The following is a 23,589-nucleotide window of genomic DNA, read 5'->3' as shown; positions in this document are numbered from 1 at the left end:
AAGGATTAGAGAAGGATTCAAGGACTTAGATCCAATCTTGAAAATTGAATACCAAGAAAGTGAAATATTCCTAAATGCCTTGTAGTCTCTCTCCTTTGAGTGTGACATGCTACACATCCCTAAAAGATACTCTACAAGACATGACTTTATGGGATCCTAATTGACCATGAACCTAGTCTCTATTACAAACATGACATGACCCAGCCATTGGTCCATGTCATAATTGGCATCCCAAGTTCGACCAGGATCGGAGACAACCCCCGTTACCTAACCTAACCTACAGCCGCCAGCCCTGAGTTGGCTTAATTTTAAACATTTAACAAGATAGCATTACTGTTCATATCAACACTTTAAGATAGGTTAACAATCGTGACCAACCCAATTGACTCCAACTATCTCATACCCACCGTCTAAGCAAACCAAACAAAACCAATTACTAAATAAAGGCCATAAACTAGGCCATTACCAAAAAATTTCGAAACATAATATAATTTAATCCCAAAATGAAATATGATGGAACAGTGAGAAATTATGTCTAATGATGCCCACCTCGCAACTTATTCCAATGCCAAGGCTGACATCAATACCGATCTCGCCCATTCCAAACCATAAAAGTACCACAAAGCCTCTAACCAAAAGAGAATCAAAATCCTATTGGGACATGCCCTTAACTATAGCCAAAACCATAGACCAAAAATAAATAAAATGTTAAAAAGAGTCTGTGACATGAAATAAAGCCTTTTGAAAAGATAGAAGCTTACCACTTCAATCCAAATAGCTGTCCCAAATCAATAACTATGTAGAAGGAGAAGAACGGTTTGTTCTTGTATAGCATGGGTATAGTCCCACCAGTAAACGGGTTAGTAAGTGACCGCTAGCATGATCTTAGGATAATGATAAAATAATTCCATTTATAAATCCAAGTAAATCATCCATAATTCACACAACCATGCATATATATAACCAAGTCGGGAAAGGGAACCTTGCTTAGAATACATTTAAAGCCATTACCTGGGTTGTGTAGTTTTGTTGTCCTAAACTATCCACACCCTATATGGGTTGAACTCCCCCTGTTGAAAAGGCCCAATATGTGTATCTGCATAACAAGAGGAGTATCCCATTGGAATGACTATTACATCCCCTAAAAAATGTGACACACACGGGGTCACCAAGACCAAACCTCATATCGAAAAATATGAGTTTCCAGTTTTGGTCACTTTTGGGACCTCCTCCTTTCACAACTTAGCTACACATCTCCCTTTAATGCCCAATTAAAATTATTTTCCAAATAACCAAACTATTATCCAATTATTAACCAAGGCCATTGATATTGGTAACGTCATACTAATCCTTACTTACAAGTATTATCTATAGGCAACCATTTATAGGTTTATCAGGATATTCAAGTGCCCTTCTAATTATCATATTAAACCTCTTAGGGGATTCCATGTATCCCTCAAGAAAAACTATTTAATCATTGACCATTCTATGCCATTTAAACCATTCTAATTCCTTTACTAAGTTGGAAAAAAAGCAAGAGTTCCATTAAATGTGAACAATACAATGAGCATATCCTTAAAAGCATTTCATCAAGGGGCATACAATAATCAAAACCAATTCCAAATAGCATAAAACCATTCCCATGAAATGAAATTATCCAAAACCACCATTTTTTGATCCATGTAAAGGAACAATTAAAGTATAGAAAACCGTAACCAACTATTTATAAACAAAACCCCCAATCATATTTGAAAACTAAAATTATTCAATCATAAAACCATGAAAACATTATGTAAAAAACCATGCCTTTAGTTAGAATTAAAATTGAGGAAAGATATACATGCCTCAATTAAAACCATAACTTTCTTGCCCAAAAGCTCTTGAGAGAATTTTAATGTTTTTAGAAAGATTTTATAAGTGTTAATTAATAGAATATTAGGGTAAAATAACCTTCCGACTGCCCTATATATTATGGGACCAGATTAGGATAAGTGAGGAAATATCTAGATTGCCTTTACCTAAATCCCTTAAAAATCCCATCATAAGGGTATGACTGACTCTATGGGTTGTATCCCTAGATATGACTGGTACCCACTACTCATATACCAACCTAAACCCTTGGACCAACATTTTCCAATATATGACTCATCCTTCCCAAGTCGTATGAAAGTGTACGGTCTATAACCTTCACAGGTGTACCTGGCAAGATAGAATCACATGAGGTTTTAATACTAGTTCCTATTTGAGTCTTAGGTACAACCCATACACTTACTTATGGCTGCAAGTGAGCCACTCATACACAGATCCAACCTAAGTAATGCATTTTTAAACTAAGATAAGGAACAAAACTATCCATATCCATCAATATGACTTGTACCCATAAATGGTATCTATTTTAATAACCAAAATCTATCCCACCAACCAACACTATTTAGAAAACTACAGATGCATACGAACCGTACTCATGTATGACTCAATTCCCCTAGTCTTATCCCATCCAGAGACTAGAAATCAAGGAAATTTTCTAAGATCGAAGAACTAGGGTTTTTCAGTAATGGACTCTAAATAGTTTTGGATGGTTTTGCATGGTTTAAATAATATAAATGCTTTAAATTTTTGACATAGTGTAAAATGGTTTGTAATGGTTTAAAGGGTAAAGGTATCAATGGTCATGGTTGGTCTATTTCAAAAACCTTATGGGATACATGGAAATCCCCCAAGTGAATGCATGAATGGAATTGGTTTGAATAATTTGTTATGCTTACAGGATACATGGAAATCCTCCAAGTGGTTTAATATTATAAATAGAAGAGAACTTGGAAGTCCCCTTAAACCGATATATGGTTGGCTACGGATAGTACTTTTAAGTATGGTCGGTATAACGATACCACCACTAAATGGCCTTGATTAATAAATGGTAAATATATTGATTGGTTGCTTGGTAATGATTTTAATTAAGCACTAATGGTCGGATATTTAGCAAATTTATGGAAGCTGGAGGTCTAGAGGGACAAAAATTTGAAGCTCATATTTGCCGATGTGAGGTTTGGTCTTGGTGACCCTGTGCATGATGTCACACTTTATATTAGGGAATGTATTAGTCATCCTAGGGTTAATTCCTTGGTCATATGGCTATATGCACTAGGGCCTTTTCAGCATAGGAGCTGAATCTATAAAGCCCATGGGTTATTTAGGATGGCAAAGCTACACAACCCAGGTAGAGGTTTTAAAGGCATGCTAAACCCGATTTCCTTTCCCATCATGGTTATATATATATATATATGTATGTATGGTTTTATGAATTATACATGGTTTTACTTAGTTTTATAAATGGAATTATTCTATCCTTATCTTGTGTGCATGCTAGTGTTCACCCACTAACCCATCTTTAGGTGGTTGTATACCCATGCTATGCAAGGACCGACCATTCTACTTCTGCTTAGTGATTGGATTTTGGGATAGTTGATGGTGAATTGAATTGGTAAGCTTCGATTTTTGTAAAGGCATCTATTTCATGTCATGGATTACTTTATATATCTCTTATCTTTCATAGACATTGGTTTTTGGTGATTGCCGGGGACATATCCTGACTAAGTACTCTTTGGTTGGGCTAGAGGCATTGTATGGACAATTATGGACTTAGGTATGGTATGGATTGGTTATATTACATATAAATACATTCATACATTATCTTATTATCATTGTATTGGCTTATGGTTTCCGCATTGGTTTGGGTTGGTTATTGGGTGGTTGGACTAAGTTGGTTTGGTCTCGGATATAGACTTATCCTAGAGTTGCCATATGGGTGGATATGTTATTTTGTTATATGTTCAGACTTCAGCTGACTCAAGGTGTGTGTTTGGTAGTAGGGTTGGGTAATAGGGCGATCCCCGATCCTAGTTAGGCTTAGCACTGCCCATTATGACAAGGCCCTAGTTTGGCTCATATTAGATTCATAGTTTGTCCAATGTCTAATCCTTTGGGTTCTGTCTTAGATACAACTAGACCATTTGAGTCTTATAGTCAGGTCATGAGTGGATTAATGGAATCGTATGGGGGATATTGTATTTATGTCAAGCTCACTGTCTTTGTGACTACTCAAGGGTACAACATCTTTTGGGACCTCATTAACACATTATTCCCAATCAAACACTCTTAAAATCTCTCTCAAACTCTCTGTTCAAACATAAGTTAGGGTTTTATCAAGCTAATAAATTAAGGCTTTCAAGGGTGGTTTCTCTCCATACTTATTGGTGTCTAAGGCATGTTAATAATACCTCATTTTTATTTTATAAAAAAAACATGTGTTTTAATGTGTAGTTTACATGGTATTATTACGGTTTAAAAATAAGGGTTGGGGTTTTTTCTATGTTCATGGTTGCATAATATTTCTTATCGTTTAATTATGTTTTTTATGCTTTTAGTGTGATTTTGACATTGTGGGATTCATAGTGATACTAAATGGGTTTCGGGGTTCTAATGATTTCCCCAATTACTTGGCCGTAGTTTTACAACTTATGTGCCCAAAACCTATTTGTGAAAATGACAATGAATATGATTTTATCATTGATGTGAATTATCTCTTAAACTGATGCATCACATAAATGCTAATGGAACATAAAATGGTTTGGTTTGGTTTTAAATGACTTCAGAAAGGACTTGGTGGTCATTATTTTTTTTAATGTTTTATATGGCATAATTGGAATAGACTTGTAAGCTCTAATTTTGGTATGACAATGCCAATGGTTAATGCCTGATTAAAATACTCTTTGGTGAATTATTGGGAATGCGTAAATGATTTTAATATGGGCTTAAAGGGGGTTGTGATAGCAAAACCGTGGAAGGTTAAGGTCCCGAGGGGAACCAATACTGGAAACTTATGTTTGCCAACATGAGGCTTGGTCTTGATGACCTGTATGCATAGTTTACACTCATGATATATTTGTATCGTGGTTTATCCTGGAGTCGGGGTATTCTCTGGTCTTTCTTGATACCTCCAGTTCGTGTGACTAACACGTACCAGGGCATTTTTAACAGGGGGAGATGAACCCATATAGCCTGTGGGTGGATGTTTGGGAAGATTGAGATAAACAACCCAGGTAATGGTTTTAAATACAAGTTAAGCCTCATTCCCTCTCTCGATAGGATATATATGTATATAAATGATTGTATATTATTATTTGATTTTATTTGAATAATAGTATTATTTTATCTATATGCTAGCATTCACTTCACTAACTGTCTTTGAGCACTGTATCCCCATGTGATGCAGAAATCGACCATACTACCATTCCTCCAGCTCAGTGACTTAGATTTAGGGATAACTTTTGATCTAGATTAATGTTTTGAGCTTCCATATTTTAGAAGACTCCAATTCATGTGATGGACTTTTTTTGTTATTTTTATTTCTTTGGTTTTTGTTTTTGTTATGGTCAGGAGCATGTCCTAACTGGATGTCCTTTGATTTTGATTAAAGGCTTTATCAGAATACTATGGGCATGGCCAGTGTCGGTAGTAGTGTTATTCTTGGTATTGGTATTGTCATTGGAATTAGTATTGGTTGATCTTTGGTTTTGCCTGTTTGGTCATAGTTATGGACTTAATTCAATGTCTAAAAATCATTATTGTTTTATCTTTTTATATGTTCTGAATTCATTCGACATAGAGAGCAGAGTGGTTACAATTGGGTATAGGGGTGATCTCTAGTTAAGGTTAGACTTGAGATGCCCGACATAAATAAGATCGAGTTTGGGTTGTGTCAGATTGGTATTAGAGCCATAGGTCCATGGTCTCTTGGGATTCCATAAAGTGGTGTCGAGTAAAGTCTCTTTTAAGGGTGTGTAGCACACAACACTCATTAGGGAGAGGATATGAGGCATTTAGGAATGTTTCTCTTGCATTTGTTCTAATTTTTGGCTATAGTGTCTAAGGTCCTAAAATCTTCTCTAATTCCAGTTTGTTTGTTTTTGAGATCATGCCTTCCACATAATTTGAAGTTCATGGAAACTGCTTTGTTACACCCGAGCACAATATGTATGGAACACGTCCTACTTATAGGGTCAATACCAGGTCTAGGGATCCAATCCCTGATTATATTTCTAGAGTTCCACAAATATCTGCAAGTCCTTCTTGAGCTCCTAAAGCTGATTTGATGAATGCTAAGTTTCACCATTTTATTCATATGTTGGCAAAGTTTAGAGCTTCTCAGGCTGAGTGGGGTGCTTCTGTTTCTCCATTTTCTGAGGCCACAAGATTTTTCAAGTTTATGAGGTTAAATCCTCCAACCTTTACTGGATTTAAGGTCGAGGAGGAGCCTCCAGTTTTTTTGGATGAGATGGAAAAGATCTTCTGTGTGCTGCATACCACTAAAATGGAGGGCATTAAGCTCTCCATATACCAGATAAAAGATGAGGCATACTAGTGGTACAAGGAATGGGACCAGTTAAGGGAGACGATGTTGAGTAAGCCCTATGAGATGATTTTTCTTATGCTTTTCCAGATCATTTTTTCTCAAGACTTGGGGGAGATAAAGGGAAAAGAGTTTTTTAATCTGAAGTAACACAAGTTTTTAGTCAAAAAGTGTGCCTTGAAATTTTACCAGCTATCTCAATATGCTCCGAAGTTAGTTTTTAGCATGAGGGCTATAATGAGAATGCTCATTTTTAGGTTGTCCCAAGACATGAATTTAGAGAGTAAGGATGCCTTGTTGATAAAGGACATAGATATCTTCAAGTTGGTTGTGTACATACAGTAGGTTGAGAAAGAGATGAAGAAATAGACAGAGATAATGGAAAGACATAGCAAGAAGTTTAGATTTTCTAAGCAGGGTAGTTACCAACAGCTGAGTGGAAGGGATGGTGGGAAGTGGTACAAAAAAAAGTGGGGCAATTTTGGGTCTTACTCAACGTCTAGTGCTCCCTACCAAAAGTCATCGAGTGACAAGCATTTCTACGGTACCAAAAATTTTAGGGCATAGGGTGCCCAATCTTTGGATAGTGGGCCCATTAAGATCCATCAGTTTCTCCCTTTAGATTTTGTGCTTTATTGCATCAGGGTTACTGTGAGGAAGGAAAGGACAAGTGCTTCAAATAGGGTCAGCTAGGGCACATGATAAGAAACTGTCTAGTGGCCGAGGTTGCTTCTGGGGAAAACAAGGTTTTGGTTGCCTCTTCATCAGCTCTGGCACCAAAGGGTGCACTATTTGGATTCGACATTAGCCAGAATAGTATCTATGATCTCACTATCCGCCAAGACTTTGAGGTATCTCATGATGTCATAACTAGTATGCTGAAACTCTTTTCCTGTGATGTATACTCTTTACTTGTGTAACGCCTTGAGTCTATTACCAGGATGATACACGATGCTTATGATGCCGAAGAACCACAAGCTAAATCATGACTGGTACCTGCTGTGAGCACTGAATAATAATACAAAAATAATATGGAAGTTAGTTTAAAATGACATAAGGGTCATAATCTGAATACTGATAATAATAACATCTAATAAAAACATCTAAAATCAAAATAGTGTCAGAACAAGTCTAGTCTGAAAAGCCTCTAACTGAACTGTCTGACTGTGGAGTTGATGGGACAAGCCCCCAACTAACTCTAACTAATAAAATACTGAAGCTATTGAACTACTAAAATAATAGAATATCCTTAATAAATGAGGACTCACTACTAAATCTGTCTAAGCACGATGAGGAACCTAAGCATCTGAACCTATGATATAAGACATCATAGTGCAAAGGGAGAGTATGCGTCAGTAGGTGGAATATATTTATATGCTAGATGAGGTAAGGCTGAATGCAAGGGTTCACATGCATGAACAATAACTAGCTGATTGATATGGGATAAATGAATATACATTTTGTCAAACACTTGATAAACATGAATGGAACCATATAATAACATGTCATGATTTCACTTTTCAATTTACATAGGCATTTATCAAAAACCTGGGAAGCATGATTATTTCACATGATAATAGTTGATACATGAACATCATGGATACAATAATCAATTGTAAATTCAAGGGTTTAACATGCAAATCATAGAATTCCCCATACATACTATTTTAAGTTCATGAAATTTAGAATTAATCATGGATTGAAACCCAAACAACATCATGAACACGAATTCAATCTAATTCAAGCATGTAAATCATGAATCAATAAGCTTATAGTTTTAAAAAGGGATTCTTGGAATCTATGGGTGAAAAAACCCCATAGATGAACACCTAACATACCTGGGTATTTTAATTCTTGAATCTATTTGAGGGATTTTTTTTAGAATTGCTCTTGATTCTTGGAGCTAGGGTTTTTGCCCTTTTGAGAGATAATGATTTTAATCTTGAGAAAAATAAGTAAATAACGGCCTAATTATGTTTTTAAGGATTAAATCTTGTATTTGGGCTGCTTAAATATGGGAAAAGTCTTATTTGCCCCTGGACGACACTTTCAATTTCCTTTGAAATTTCTGATTTGGGACCTTGGTGAAATGCGGCACTATCGCGTCGTGTCACTGAAAATTGACAATTGGGAAAAGGGTAATCAATGCGACGTAGTGGAATCGCGGTGTCACATTAGAAATTGACAATTGGGAACTGAGACACCAGTGCGACGCGATGGAATCGCAGAGCTTTACTGGATTTTGATAATTTCCATTTATCCTGTCTCCACGATGCGGTGATGTGCCAGTTTACACGCTGCTTTACATAAACTTCCCTAACTCTTCACACGAGCATAGGATTAAGGTGAATTTTATATCGTTGGAAGGCTGACTGAATTTCCTACACAATGGTAAGCTCTAAACTAAAAAATCCTGAGTACTTTAAAATTTTTATATAGAATTACTCATGTACTGAGAGTTAAAATGATCTAGGGAAATATGGGGTATTACAATATCTCCCCCTTGGGAACATTCTTTCTTGAATGAGACTGATTAAGCTAAGAAATACTGATAAACTGAGTCTATGCACTAAACATGCATAGCTGAGGCATGATTACATGACTGAAACTACTGATAAACTGAGTTATCATACTGAACATGGATAACCAAAACATGAGTGCATGGCTTAACTGATTTATGAGTTCATGACTGTCATGAAGATAATATGCAACGGTAATTGATACAAAGTTTGTAACTATAACTGAGCATGGAACTAAGTAAATCTAAGAAAGATTTCTACCTCAAGCTGGGACTACTGATGAACCTAAGATCATTTATTGAACACGCATGAACGGAAACATGAGAACACAACTGTGTTTGAAACATGATACATGAACTGGATATCATGAACTGAACTGACTCTTTGAATAAATGCCATGACATGGGAATGGTCATATGGCTGATATTGGAATGAGAGAGTCAACTTATGAGTACCTATTACTTCAAATTGGAACTTATGAGTACCTATTACTTCAAATTGGATCTTGGTACATGAAGAAAAAATGGAATGTTTAGGACATGCAAGCTCGGAGGATTATAGTGCATCTCCCCCTTAGGATATTATGTCCCCCGAAGGATGCTGATTTGGCTGAGGTACTAAGGAAAGGCTGAGATGATGTACGAGATACCTATGAACTAAATCGTGACTTAATATCCAGGATCTAAAACTGAGGCATAATGTATGAACTAAGATGAACTTGGAACTACCAAGATGCTCCATCATGGAATAGTATATTCATGAGACTTTGGATAGTACGACTAGATGGAAAGATAGCAAACCATATGAACTTATTTGTCTAACTGCTAACTGAATTACTGGTTGTATGGAATAAATAATGCTGAAAACTTATACTCGACTAGAGCATTTGTTCAACACTGTTTCTATAAGGTTCTAATGACTATAGAGAGCAAGGAAATCTTGGCATGGTCTGACTAAGAAATTTGAATAAGAAATAACAACATGGCAAAAATTCTATAATTTTGAGCAAGGCCTACGAACATCATCTAAGATAGAGTTACTAAGCCTTATGCACTGCAACTACTAACTTGGAATCTTAGCCACGTTTCTCTGGTATTCCCTCAACTATAATTTCTACTTCAACACCGCATTTCACTTGAGGCTACTGAGAATATTCACATAGACACTGATGATTCTACCTATTGAGGTCTTTGCTGGACTAAATTTTCCCACTATGTTCAAGTCCAATCTATGAAATGCACACATAACACTATAGTACTAGTCTGAGTAATGAATTCAATACACTCTGCATTAGCATTTCATACTTCCCATCTCTTAAATAATTTTGATTTTTCCTTCAACAACAAATACAACTCTTACTTGTTATTCACTTACACGTCAATCACGACTATCAAGCCTATCTTCATAACTATAACCTCGTGTAAAACAAGAATGCAACAATATTTCCTTAAAATGAAACATTTACTCTTTTTATTCACTTACACACCAATAACGACTTTCAAGCCTATCTTCATAAATATAACCTCGTGTAAAACAAGAATACAACAATCCTTAATTATGAAACATTTACTCTCTCCCATCTAAGCAATTGTTGATCACTACATTATTTCATAAGGAGAGTTCACTATAAGGTTAAAACATAAGGACCTGAAGCATGAATGGATACTATACAGAACTTGACACTTAACTGTAGCTTAAGGAATAGATTATCAACATCATAGATTTATCAAGATATCAAAACTAAGGATATACATGACATAATCTAAATTTGGCTTATAATTAGGAGTGTAGTATGAGTACTGGAACTGAACATGCGGTAAAGCATAAAGGCATGAGTCATGAGCTGGATGAACTAAACTTAGAGTTTATGAATTTATGGAATATAACCTATACTACTGAACAAAATGGAACTTCTTATACTACGAATAGGAAGAATACATTATTCTTTATGATATGCAAGAACATAGACTATGATTATGGAACTGATATGATAGGCATGAGTAGATATCATAATAATAGAGAAACCATACACTGAGATAAGAACAAGTCGGGCATCATCCTCACCAACTACTTTTCTACACATACTAGCATTACTACTAAAATTTGAAAGCTCAACTTGGTTACTTGTTCTACTATCTCCCTCTTAGCTTAAAGCCGTTATTCTAAGTCTGTGAACTCCTTAACCAACAACTCTAAATTGAACTTTCACCACTTTACTCTAGAGTTTGGGACATTCACTGAGGAGATAAGAGTAAATTTGATGGCTATATAGGGGTTACAAAGAAAGTGAAGCCTCGGGATCTAACAAAGCATAAAGATAAGGATTAGAGAATCGTAACATAACCATAACTATATTAGGATAACTTCCTGATCATGGTGAGACTGGAATGCATAAAGTCTGTTTTGACGTTGACCACTAGTGGTACTGGAAGTGGCGCCCTGCTGAGTTGAGCGACTAAATGGGACTGAAGGATGGTTGAACTGACCCTGTTGATGCAAATATTTTCCCCTATGATCCATTTACACTCCCACATCTTGTGGACTGGCTTACAACATTTAAAATATGTATCGCTTCCAGTTCAACACACACCTAGGTGATTTCTACCATATTTTTTACAAACTAGATGGGTACGACCACTACTCACACTACCCTAGGTTTTGGAGCCAGGCGCCCCATCATGACTGTCATTCCTAAACCTTAGTACTGGCACACTAGATGATGAAGAAGATGGGGATAAAAACTTTTGACTAAAGTAAGAATAGTTACCACCCTCTGACCTTGGCTGAGCTAAACTAAAGCTACCCATTCTGGCTCTCTTATTTTCTCTCTTTTTATCCTTAGCTTTCTCCCCCTCGATCTGCTGAGCATGTACCATAAGCCTAGATAAATCCATCTCATTAATAAACATTATAGTCCTACACTCCTTGACAACACTATCAACTACACCAAAAACAAACTTACTGATTCTAAACCTATTATAAGCCACCACATTAGGAGTAAATCTATCTAGCTGAGTAAACTTAAGGGAATACTCTCTGACACTCATATGCCTTGCTTTAGATTTATAAACTATAACATCTTAGCCTCTCTTAACTCTAAAGGGAAGAATCTATCTAAGAAGGTTGTATCAAACTACTCTCATTCTATAGGCCTTACATCTGTGCCTCTATCTACCTTTCACTGCTTAAACCAAGTATGAGCTACATCTTGTAACTGATAAATAGATAACTCACCACTCTCACTAGAAGTATCTCCCATAATATCTGTGACTTTCTAAACCTAATCAAGGAACTCCTGTGGATTCTCTTTAGACTTGTATCTTGAAAATTAGGGAGGATTCATTTGGGAGAAGTCCTCAATCCTGGATGCACCAGTACTGGCCACTAGGTTAGCCTGAACAGCAGATAACCATTTATTCTGGGCTGCTACAGAATGAGCTACAGTGGTGAGCATAGCTCTAAATTTTGCATAAGGGACATACTCATTCAAGGTATCTTCCTGACCGAGCTAAGGTGCTAGTTGATTTCTAGTTCTTCTTCCATTGGACTTTTTAGGAGGCATGTTTTGTAACCAAAAGGAAGAAAAGAATTATACTGAGAGCTTGACTTGTGCTCATGTTCACTCGCACGACATGAATATTGAAATAAGGAAATATTTTCCTAAAATGCCTTGCAGCCTCTTGTCCATAAATATGGTGTGCTAAACACCTATGCACAAAACTCTACTAGACATGACTTTCAAACTCTATAGGACTCTGTTAAACCTTAGGCTCTGATAATAAGTTTTTAATGCCCCGAGTCTGCACCCTGAATGCTACATAGTACTTACAACTTCAAAGGACCACAAGCTAACCCATGACCTATACCTGTTATGAGCACTACATAATAATACAAAAATAATGCAAAAGTTAGGCTGAAATGCCATAAGGTTTATAATATGAATACTGATAATAATAACATCTGATAAAAACTCTGAAATCTAAATATTATCAGAACTAGTCTAGTCTGAAAAGCCTATAACTAAAATCTCTGACTGTAGAGTTGATGGACAAGCCCCTAACTAACTCCAACTAAGAAAATACTAAAGCTACTGAACTACTAAAATAATAGAATATCCTCGGTAGATGAGGACTCACTACTGAATCTATTGCTGCTAACTGAATCTGTCTAAGCACGGTCAGGAACCTAAGCATCCAAACCAATGATATGAGATATCGTAGTGCAAAAAGAGAGTATGCATCAATACGTTGAATGTACTGGTACGCTAGATGAGGTAAGGCTAAATACAAGGGTTCATATGCATGAACAGTAACTGACTGAATGATATGGGATAACTGAATATGAGTACATGTATAACTAAAACTACTGCAAATACTGAATATGCATTACTATACATATACATATATATTGTATCTGAGATCTGTATAGAAATTGAGTACCGAGTTTTGATAACTGAGTTATGGATATCTGAGATTACTAATAAATAAATTACTGATAACTACGTGACTATGTCTAACACTCCTGAATCTGTAGACTAAACTGAGTTCTCTACCGAGACTGAAATTAAAATTGTAGGATGTAATAATCTAACCGACATACCCTAAATCTAAGATGATAGGGGTAAAACTTGTGGCACTAGTTGAAAGGGTACTAGCAGTATGCCACAAGTACTAATAATAGCTATAGAGTCAGTCCTAATCTAGCGGGTGACCCTTGAGATCAGTTCTAAACTAGTGGGTGATCCCTGAGAATGTCAGTCCTATCTAACGGGTGGTATCTTATAACCTACACTGGTTACGTAGTTCTAGAACTTAAGGATAACTTTTAGGGACCCAGTCCTAACTAACGGGTGATCCCCCATCCCTAGACTCGCTTGGTGTAGAATCCTACTCTCAACTGAAAGACACTTATTATTAAACTGAACTGAATGGGACTGAGTTTCACTGAGTTCAGTAACTGACTATGTACTGAAGTTCATAACGTTACTGAGACTATCCTGAAGCTACTATAGTTCTAGGTAAACAACTAGATTTCGGGTATTGAATACCCCCAGGACTCGATAGCATTGAAAATAAAGCATGGCATGATCTTAGAAGCATAATAATACTTGCTTGTTAACAATGCATTTATTTAGACATTTTGTCAAATATTTTATATACATGAACTTATACATGAATGGAACCACATAATAACATGTCATTATTTCACTATTCAATTCACATAGGCATTTTATCAAACACTTAGGGAGCATGACTATTTCACATGATAATAGTCGTCACATGGACATCATGGATACAATAATCAAATGTAAATTCAAGGGTTTAACATACAAATCATAGAATTACCCATACATACAATTTTAATTTCATGAAATTTATAATTAATCATGGATTGAAACCCAAACAACATTATGAACATGAGTGTAAATCATGAATCAATAACCTTGTAGTTTTTAAAAAAGATTATTGGACTCTATGAGTGAAAGGAACCATAGATGATCACCTAACATACCTGGGTATTTTAATTCTTAAAGCTCTTGGAGGGATTTTTGGGGATTGTTCTTGATTTGTAAAGCTAGGTTTTTTCCCCTTTTGAGAGAGAATGATTTTAATCCTTACAAAAATGAGTAAATAATGGCCTAATTAGGTTTTCAAGGATTAAATCTCATACCTGGGCTGCTTAAATTTATGGGAAAAGACTTATTTTGCCTTGGATGATACTTTTAATTTTCATCAAAATCTCCAATTTGGGCCTTTGGTGCGATGCGGCGCTATCGCATCGTGTCACTAAAAATTGACAATTGGAAATTGGGGCATCAATGTAATGCGGTGGAATCGCGGTGTCACAATGGAAATTGGTAACTAGAAACTAGGACACTGGTGCAACACGGTGGAATCATGGAGCTTCACTAGATTTTGACAATTGCCATTTATCCTGTCTCCGCGATGCGGTGATTTACCAGTTGGCACACTATTTTACAAAAACTGCCCTAACTCTTCACGTGAGCATTGAATTTGGGCAAATTGTATACCGTTGGAAAGCTGACTAAATTTCCTATACAATGGTAAGCTCTAAACTGAAAAATCTTGAGTACTTCAAATTTTTTATATAGAATTACTCATGTACTGAGTGCTAAAATAAGCTAGGGAAATATGGGGTATTACAACTTGATCCGGGGAACACTCTCTCTTTTGTGAACCCATTTGTGGATGTGTATTTTGGTTTTGGTATTGAGTGTATTTTACACACTTTTTTTATTTCAACCTCGTGGGAGACTTTGTGGTTTTTATTAGAGTCTACAGGGTTTGTGTGGTATCTGTGGATGGTTAGAATACTTTGGTAGATTTATTTGAATTAGACAAGGTTAATTTTGATATAATATTAGGGATAGATTGGATATACTCGTATTACGCTTCTCTAGACTGTCAAACCCATAAGGTCATCTTTAAATTCCCTAATGAGCTGATTATCGAGTTGGAGAGTGGTTCTCGAGCTCCTAAGGAAAGGTTCATATCATATCTTAAAGCTCATAGATTGATCTACAAGAGGTGTCTCTATAATCTATTTTCATTTAAAGATTGTAACTCAGAGGGTCCTTCTAGACATTTCATCCCAGTGGTGAATAAATTTTATGTGGTCTTCCCTAAAACCTTTCTGGTTTCCCTCCCGATAAGGAAATTTATTTTAGAATTGATCTTATTCTGGACACTCATCCTATTTATATTCCTCCCTATAAAATGGCTCTAGCTGAGTTAAAAGAGCTTAAGGAGTAACTAAGAGATCTTTTAGATAAGGGTTTTACCCATTCTAGTGTGTCTCCATAGGGTGCACTGGTGTTATTCATGTGTAAGAAGGATGAGTCCCTTCGTATGTGTATTGATTAACTGTAATTTAATAAGGTGATGGTAAAGAATAACTACCCTTTTTCAAGGATTGATGATTTGTTTAATCAGCTTTAGTGTGATAAGTTTTTCTATAAGATTGATCTTTGATTTGGATACCATCAGATAAATATTAGGGAGGTGGATATCCCTGACTGCCTTTTGTACTCGATATGGGAATTTTGAGTTTCTTGATATGTCTTTTGGGTTAACCAATACCCCAGCAGCTATCATAGACTTGATGAATAAAGTATTTTGATAGTTTCTTGATTTGTTTGTCATTGTGTTCATAGATGACATTCTGGTATACTTTAAGAGTAAGGTGGATCATGTCGATCACCTCTGTATTATATTGAAGACCTCAAAAGATCAACAGTTGTATGCCAAATTTTTTAAATGTGAATTTTGGTTGAACGCTGTCACTTTTCTAGATCATGTCATTTCTAGTGAAGGGATCATGGTGGGTCTGCAGAAAGTTACAATGGTTAAGAAGTGTCCTAGACCCACGATTCCAATTGATATTTGATGTTTCTTAGGTTTCAGTTGGTTATAAGAGGTTTGTAGAGAGATTTTTTACTATAGCTGCCTCATTAACTAAGTTAACTCAGAATAAGGTAAAGTTCTCATAGTCTGATGCTTGTGAGGGTAGTTTTGAGAAGATGAAGGATAAGCTAACTTCAACTCCAGCCATGACTATGCGTGAAGGAACTGATCGATTTATGGTCCATTATGATGTATCTAGTGTGTGGAAAAGTGATAGCTTATGCCTCTAGACAGTTGAAGGTACATGAGAAGAATTATCTGACTCATGACCTGGAGTTATTGGCTATAGTGTTTTGCCTAAAAATCTGGCATCACTATTTGTATAAGGTTCATATAGATATTTTTTTGGATTATAAAAGCCTGCAATATATATTCACCCAAAAAGAGCATAACCTTAGGCAGAAGGAGAAGGCTTAAGCTGCTCAAATATTATGACATGAGTCTTCACTACCATCCAGGTAAAGAAAACATGGTTATTAATACTCCTAGTAGGATATCCATCGGGATTCTAGCTTATGTGGATAAAGGAAAGTGAGAATTGGTGAAAGATGTTCACTATTTGGCTAACCTTTGAGATCATCTTTGGGACTCAAAAGATGGTGGTGTGTATGTTCAGGAGATGGAGAAGTCATATTTATGTGCTAAGGTGAATGATAAGAACATTTTAAATCCTATCTTGATGAGGATTAAAGGTGATGTAGGTGGGAAAAAAGCGATGGCCTTTGAGGTTAGTGGTGATGCTACCTTGTAGTATCAAGGGAGATTGTACATTCAAAATTTGGATAAATTGTTTGAGAGGATCATGGATGAGGTGCATGAATCACATTACGCTATTTATCCTGATTTGATGAAAATGTAACATAAACTTAAGGTGATGTATTAGTGGAACAATATAAAGCAGAATGTGACTAGTTTTGTGGCTAAGTGCATGGTGTGCCAACTAGTGAAAGTTGAGCAAATAAGGCTCGAAATGTTGTATAAATAAATTGAGCTACTTATGTGGAAGTGGAAAGTGACCAATATGGATTTTGTTACCGGTCTTCCCCAGTCTCGAAATCAGTTTGATTTGATTTAATTCATCATGGTTAGGATGACAAAGTCTACTCATTTTTTTTCAATAAGGACTAATTTATCAACTGAAGATTATGCGAGGTTGTACCTCTAAAAGATTGTAAAGTTACATAGGATTCTTATTTCTACCATCTCGAATCTTAGTATGCCATTTTTATCTTATTTTTAGCAGTCATTTCAAAATGGTTTAGATACCAAGGTTAGTATTAGTATGGCTTTCCACCCGTAGATGGATAGGAAAGCAAAAATGACTATTTAGATGTTGGGGGATATGCTTTAATCTTATGTAACTGACGATGGTGGTAGTTGGGTTAAGCATTTGCCTCTTATAGAGTTCGCGTATAATAATATCTACCACACTTGCATTGAGATGTCTCTGTTTGAGGCATTATATAGCAGGAGGAGTAGGTCTCCTATTAGGTTATTCAAGGTTAGTGAGGCAGATATGTTTGGCCCATACTTGGTTCACAAGGCAATGGAGAAGGTTAAGGTGATTCAAGATAGGCTTAAGGCTGCCCAAAGTTTCCAAAATTCCTATGTGGATATAAGGTATAGAAAGTTAGAGTTTGAGGTTTAGGATAGGGTTTTCTTGAAGGTGTCACCCGTGAAGAGAGTGATGCAGTTTGGGAAAAAGGGGAAGCTCAATCCCCAGTATGTTGGCCCGTACTTGGTTTTGAGAAGGGTTGGCAATGTTCCATACAAGTTGGAGATGCCTTCTAACTTGAGCTCCATTCACCCGGTATTCTATGTTTTTATCTTAATAAAGTGTGTGGGTGATCCATCAATGGTTGTTCCTTTAGAGGAGTTGGGTATTTAAGATTCTTTATCTTATGAGGAGGTTTTGATTAAAATTTTGGATTGGCAGATTTGTCGGTTGTGGACCAAGTATGTAGCCTTAATAAAGTTTCTATAAAGGAACCATAAGGTGGAAGAGGCTACTTAGGAAGTTGAAGAGGACTTGAAGTCCAAGTATCCATTCCTATTTCCTATTCCAGAAAATCGTGCTTAAGGTATGTATCGTTCCTAATATCTTTATTTTCTGTCTTAGTTAAAGGTAAATTATGAATTTCTTGGTACTCTATTTTCTTCCTTAAACGTAAGAGTAAAGATATTTGGGGGTCTAATTGTGCTAGTCACTACCTTGTCTAATTATTTGAGGATGAATGATCTAAGTATGGGAGAAGTGAAATACCCTGGATTTTGGCCCTTGGAAAATTCCTGAGATTTGAGCTCACTATCCAAGTAATGACTTATTGTACAAGTCGTATGGTGTGGATACAGGTTTGGTAACCCTAGTCGTTAGGTGTCCGGTAGATGGTGGTTGTGTTTTCTATCTTGATTATGACTCGTTAAGGGCGGTGATGACTCGTTAGGATGATCATTAACTAAATTAGTAACTTAGTGACTTAAATCAGCTCTGAGTATGAATGGCTCACTATGAACGGTTGCGACTTTAAAACTTATGTAATTACAACATGTTTGTGAAATTCCTATAAATATGATTGTCATTGATTTAACTTATCTCTTGAAAATATTCAATGTAGAATGGTAATGGAATGTAAAATAGTTTGGTTTGGTTTTAAATAACTATAAAAAGGCCTTGTTGGCCATGGTCTTAGTTTAATGGTTTATATGGCATAATTGGAATAGACTTGTAAGCTCTAATTTTGGTATGACGATGCCAATGGTTAATTCATAATTAAAATACTCTTTGGTCATGAATTGTTTGGAATGAGAAAATGATTTTAAAATATGCTTAAAGGGTGTTGTGACAGAAAAACCATAGAAGGTGGAGGTCCTGGGAGATCAATACTAGAAACTCATGTTTGCCGATATAAGGTTTGATCTTATTGACCTGTGTGCATAGTCCACAATATTGGCATATATGTATCATGGTTTATTATGGAGCCAGAGCATTTCCTTGTCTTTCTTGATACCTCCGGTTCATGCGGCTAACACGTACCGGGGCCCTTTCAGCAAGGGAAGCTGAACCCATATAGCCTATGGATGGATATTTAGGTCGATTAAGCTATACAACCCAAGTTAATGTTTTAAATGAAAGCTAAGCCTTGTTTCTTCTCCCGATAAGATATATATGTATGTATATGTGATTGCATATGGTTATTTGATTTAATTTTGAATAATGGTATTATTTTATCTACATCCCTGAGTTACATGTTAGTGTTCATTCCTCTAACCGTCTTTAGACACTGTATCCCTACACGATGCAGAAACCAGCCATACTATTATTCCTCCTGCTCAGTGACTTGGACTCAGGGATAGCTTTAGAGTTAAATTAAAGTGGCGAGCATCCATAATCTGGAAGACTCCACTTCAAGCTATGAACTTCTTTTCATTATTGTTATTTCCTTAGTTTTAGTTTTGATTTGGTCGGGGCAGTCCCGACCGGATGTTCTTTGATTTCAGTTAAAGACTTTATCGGATTACTATGGACATGGGCAGTGTTGTTATTAGTGTTAGCCTAGGTTTTAGTATTGGCATTGGAATTTTTATTGGGTTGATATTTGGTTGGGACTGTTAGGTAACGGTTATGGACTGAATTCAGTGTCCTTAAATTATTATTGTTTTATCTTGTTATATATTTAAAATTCATTTGACATAGGGTGCAGGGAAGTTATGATTAGTATTGGGGGTGGTCTCCAGTCCTAGTTGGACTTGAGATGCTTGACAAGACTTGAATCGGGTTTGGGTCGTGTCAGGTTAAGTCCTAATATTATCACTGATTCTAAAGTTGAGAAAGATCCTTAAAATTTCATTGATGAGATGGAAAACATTTTCTATGGGATGCATGCTACTGATGTGGATGGAGTAGAGTTTGCTGCATATTAGTTAAAGGATGTGGTGTATCAGTTGTATGAGGAATGGGACCAGTCACGAGATAATGTTGATGAGTCTGCTTTGTGGGACAATTACCCTAGTGCTTTTCTTGATCTTCTTTCCTCAAGAGTTGAGGGAGGCAAAGGCTGAGTAATTTTAAATTTGAAGCAAGAAAGGATGACAGTAAAGGATTATGCCTTGAAATTTCATCAGCTGTCATGATATGCTCTTGAGTTAGTGTCTAGCATAAGGGATAGAATACGGAAATTTGCTTATGGTTTGTCCCGTGATTTAATTCTAGAGAGAAAAACTCCCTTGTTATACATGGATATGGACATCTCTAAACTCGTAGTATATATGCAACAAGTGGAAAATAAAAAGAACAAGAAAGCAGATATAAGTGAAAGAAAGAATAAGAAGCTTCGATACTCTTCTTAGGGTGGAGGTAGGAAGCATAGTGGTAGGAACAGTGGAAAGGGCAGTTTTGCTTCCTACTCTACGGCTAGTGCTCCTTATCTGAAGTTGTTATGTGATCGTCATTTTAATAATAGTATGGGTCAAAGGGTAGAGGGTTTCCAACCTCAGGCTAGTAGGGCTCAGTCAGCTCTATCATATCCCCCTTGTAGATTTTGTAGTCAGGTGCATCTTGGGGTTTCTGAAGAGGGGAGGAATAACTATTTTGAATATGGTCAAATTGGTCATATACAGAGGGATTGTCCTTCTAAGGTTGCGTCTGGGAAAATAAGATCCCTATCGCTACTTCATCTCTCCTGAACCAAAGGATACTACCTTTTCTTCTGGCTCCAACATTAGACAAAACTGTCTGTATGCTCTTGCCACTCGCCAGGATTCTGAGGTGGTCCCCGATGTTGTTATTGGTTTTCTCAAACCTTTCTCTTATGATGTATATTTTGTACTTAATCCTGGTCTACCCTCTCTTATGTGAACCCTTATGTGGCTATCAATTTTGGTTTTGATCCTGAGTGTATTTCGGATCCCTTCTTTGTGTCCACCTTAGTGGGTGACTCAATTGAGGCTAGAAGGGCCTATAGGGGTTGTGTGATATCGGTCTGTGGTAGCGAGACCTTGGTGGATCTGATAGAGTTGGACATGTTAAATATTGATGTGATTTTAGGGATGGATTTGTTGTATTTGTGCTTCACCTCTCCTTATTATCAAACCCAAAGGGTTAGTTTCTACTTTCCTAATGAGCTGGGGATCGAGTGGAAAGGTTGTTCCCTAGTTCACAAGGGAAGGTTCATTTTGTATCTTAGAGCCTGGAAATTAGTTTCTAAGGGGTGCCTTTATAACTTAGTGCATGTTACGGATGCTAGACCCAAAGGTCCTTCATTGCTGACTGTCCCTGTTGTCTGTGAATTTCTTGATGTGTTCCCTATTAATCTTCCTAGTGTTCCTCCCGATATGGAAATTGATTTTGGGATTAATTGTAATGACCCTTGAGGTCATTTAATATATTTATGCTTATTTTCGCTGTTTGAGCTTCTCTATAGCTACCCCAAGACATTTATGACTTGGTTACCGGGCAGGTCATTTTATTTTTAGAGTTAATTCCCTATTTTGAAGTTTTCATTAGTTCCAAATAGCCATTTAGAAAAAACTATAGTGAAACAATCTCAAATGTGAATTTCAACTATGCCAATATGTCCGAAATATCAATTTTATTCTAGGAAGACCTTTGGTTCATGTTTCAATGTAGCATATCTCATTTCAACCGATTAGTCAAAAATCTAAAAAATTGGAACTATAGTTTTGGGCTCCAATTTTTATCAAAACAATCTCAGATGAAATTTTTGATGATTCCAATGTATTCGAAAGGTAGTTTACATTCAAATTTCACTATTACATCATATATTTTGGGTTTTGAGGGTCAAACATAAGTTTTTGACTTTTCTATCTTGGGGATACCGCATCTCTTAGCCGAGGGGTCTATAAATAGACCCCAATGACGTGAATTTTGCATTTTCCCTTCATCTTGAGAGCATAAAACCCTAAATGGGTATGATACCTCAAAATTGAGTCTTGTGGGTGTCTAGGAAGCTTGATAAACATCTTTTATCATAATTATCATCTGGATTAAGGTAAGATTTCATCACTTTATTGGTGAATTTCTTAGTTCTTGACCCAAAATCCTAATTTAGCTTAGTGCTTGATTTAACCCCAAATTTGGTTTGTTTGCACTGATTAATTGAGGGATATGATTTCTTGGTGATCTATGAGCATTGGTTTGACCTCGAAAATGCAATTTTCATATGTAGGACCCACTTGAGGTTTTTGGTGTCATTTTTGGACCCGAAGCATAAGAGTACAATATGGGTATCATTACACTCATATTGATGAGTAGATTATATTTTTGATAGCATGATGACATTTTGGGGCTTGTGAAGTGAAGACAAGCATGTGGTGCATGATGTGAGGTTTTGCGGTTCGGCCTTGAGGTAGGCTTCTTCCTACTCTTCTTTGAAGATAATGTGTGTTATATATGGCATGTGACTATGAATGTTAGGCTTGATTATGAGTAAATAACCTAGTATTATATTGATGTTTGAAGAATCAGATGAGGGTTTTGGACCCATAAGGTAGCATGTTTATGACCCTTTTAGAATCCTATTACCTTCTCCCTAGATTGAATTAGTTTGTAGTATGGAAATTTTATGATGCTAATTTTGGGATATGGTCCAAGGTTTGGAATCATGGTTACTGTGATTGACCCTATTTGGGCTAATATAGCGACCCTAAAATCATATCTTGGGGTAGAATTGACATAATTGAATATTTCTCTAGACGAATTTCCTATTTTAGGATTGGTTATGGCTTACTTGAACTCTAGAAGTTGAAATATATACCTTATTCTAGTTTTGGGCGTAGTTTTCCTAAATATGGAGATTGAAGATTAGAAGTGGGATCATCCGATCCACTTAGGGCGAGACTTTTGTTAGCCCTTGTGGGTTCAGTCATATATAGTAGGCCTAGTTAAGACTAATGAACCTTATTTATGATATTTACTTGGTGAATTGATAAATTCTGATGATTTTCACCATATTAGGATTAATGGACTACTTAGATGTTAAATTCCCTTATATGTGATATTAGGCCTTTCGAGATGTTATTTTCTCTTAGTTATGATATTTGGATCATAGAGATGCATTTTCCTCTTAATTATTATATTTAGCTCATAGAGATGCATTTTCCTCTTAATAATGATATTTGACCAATGGAGATGCATTTTCCTCTTAATTATGATATTTGGCCCATGGAGATGTATTTTTCTATTAATTACGATATTTGCTCCATACAGATGCATTCTTCC

Source organism: Capsicum annuum, chromosome 1, assembly GCF_002878395.1.
Source record: "Capsicum annuum cultivar UCD-10X-F1 chromosome 1, UCD10Xv1.1, whole genome shotgun sequence".
Lineage (NCBI taxonomy): Eukaryota > Viridiplantae > Streptophyta > Magnoliopsida > Solanales > Solanaceae > Capsicum > Capsicum annuum.
Note: the sequence above shows the minus strand (reverse complement) of the source record.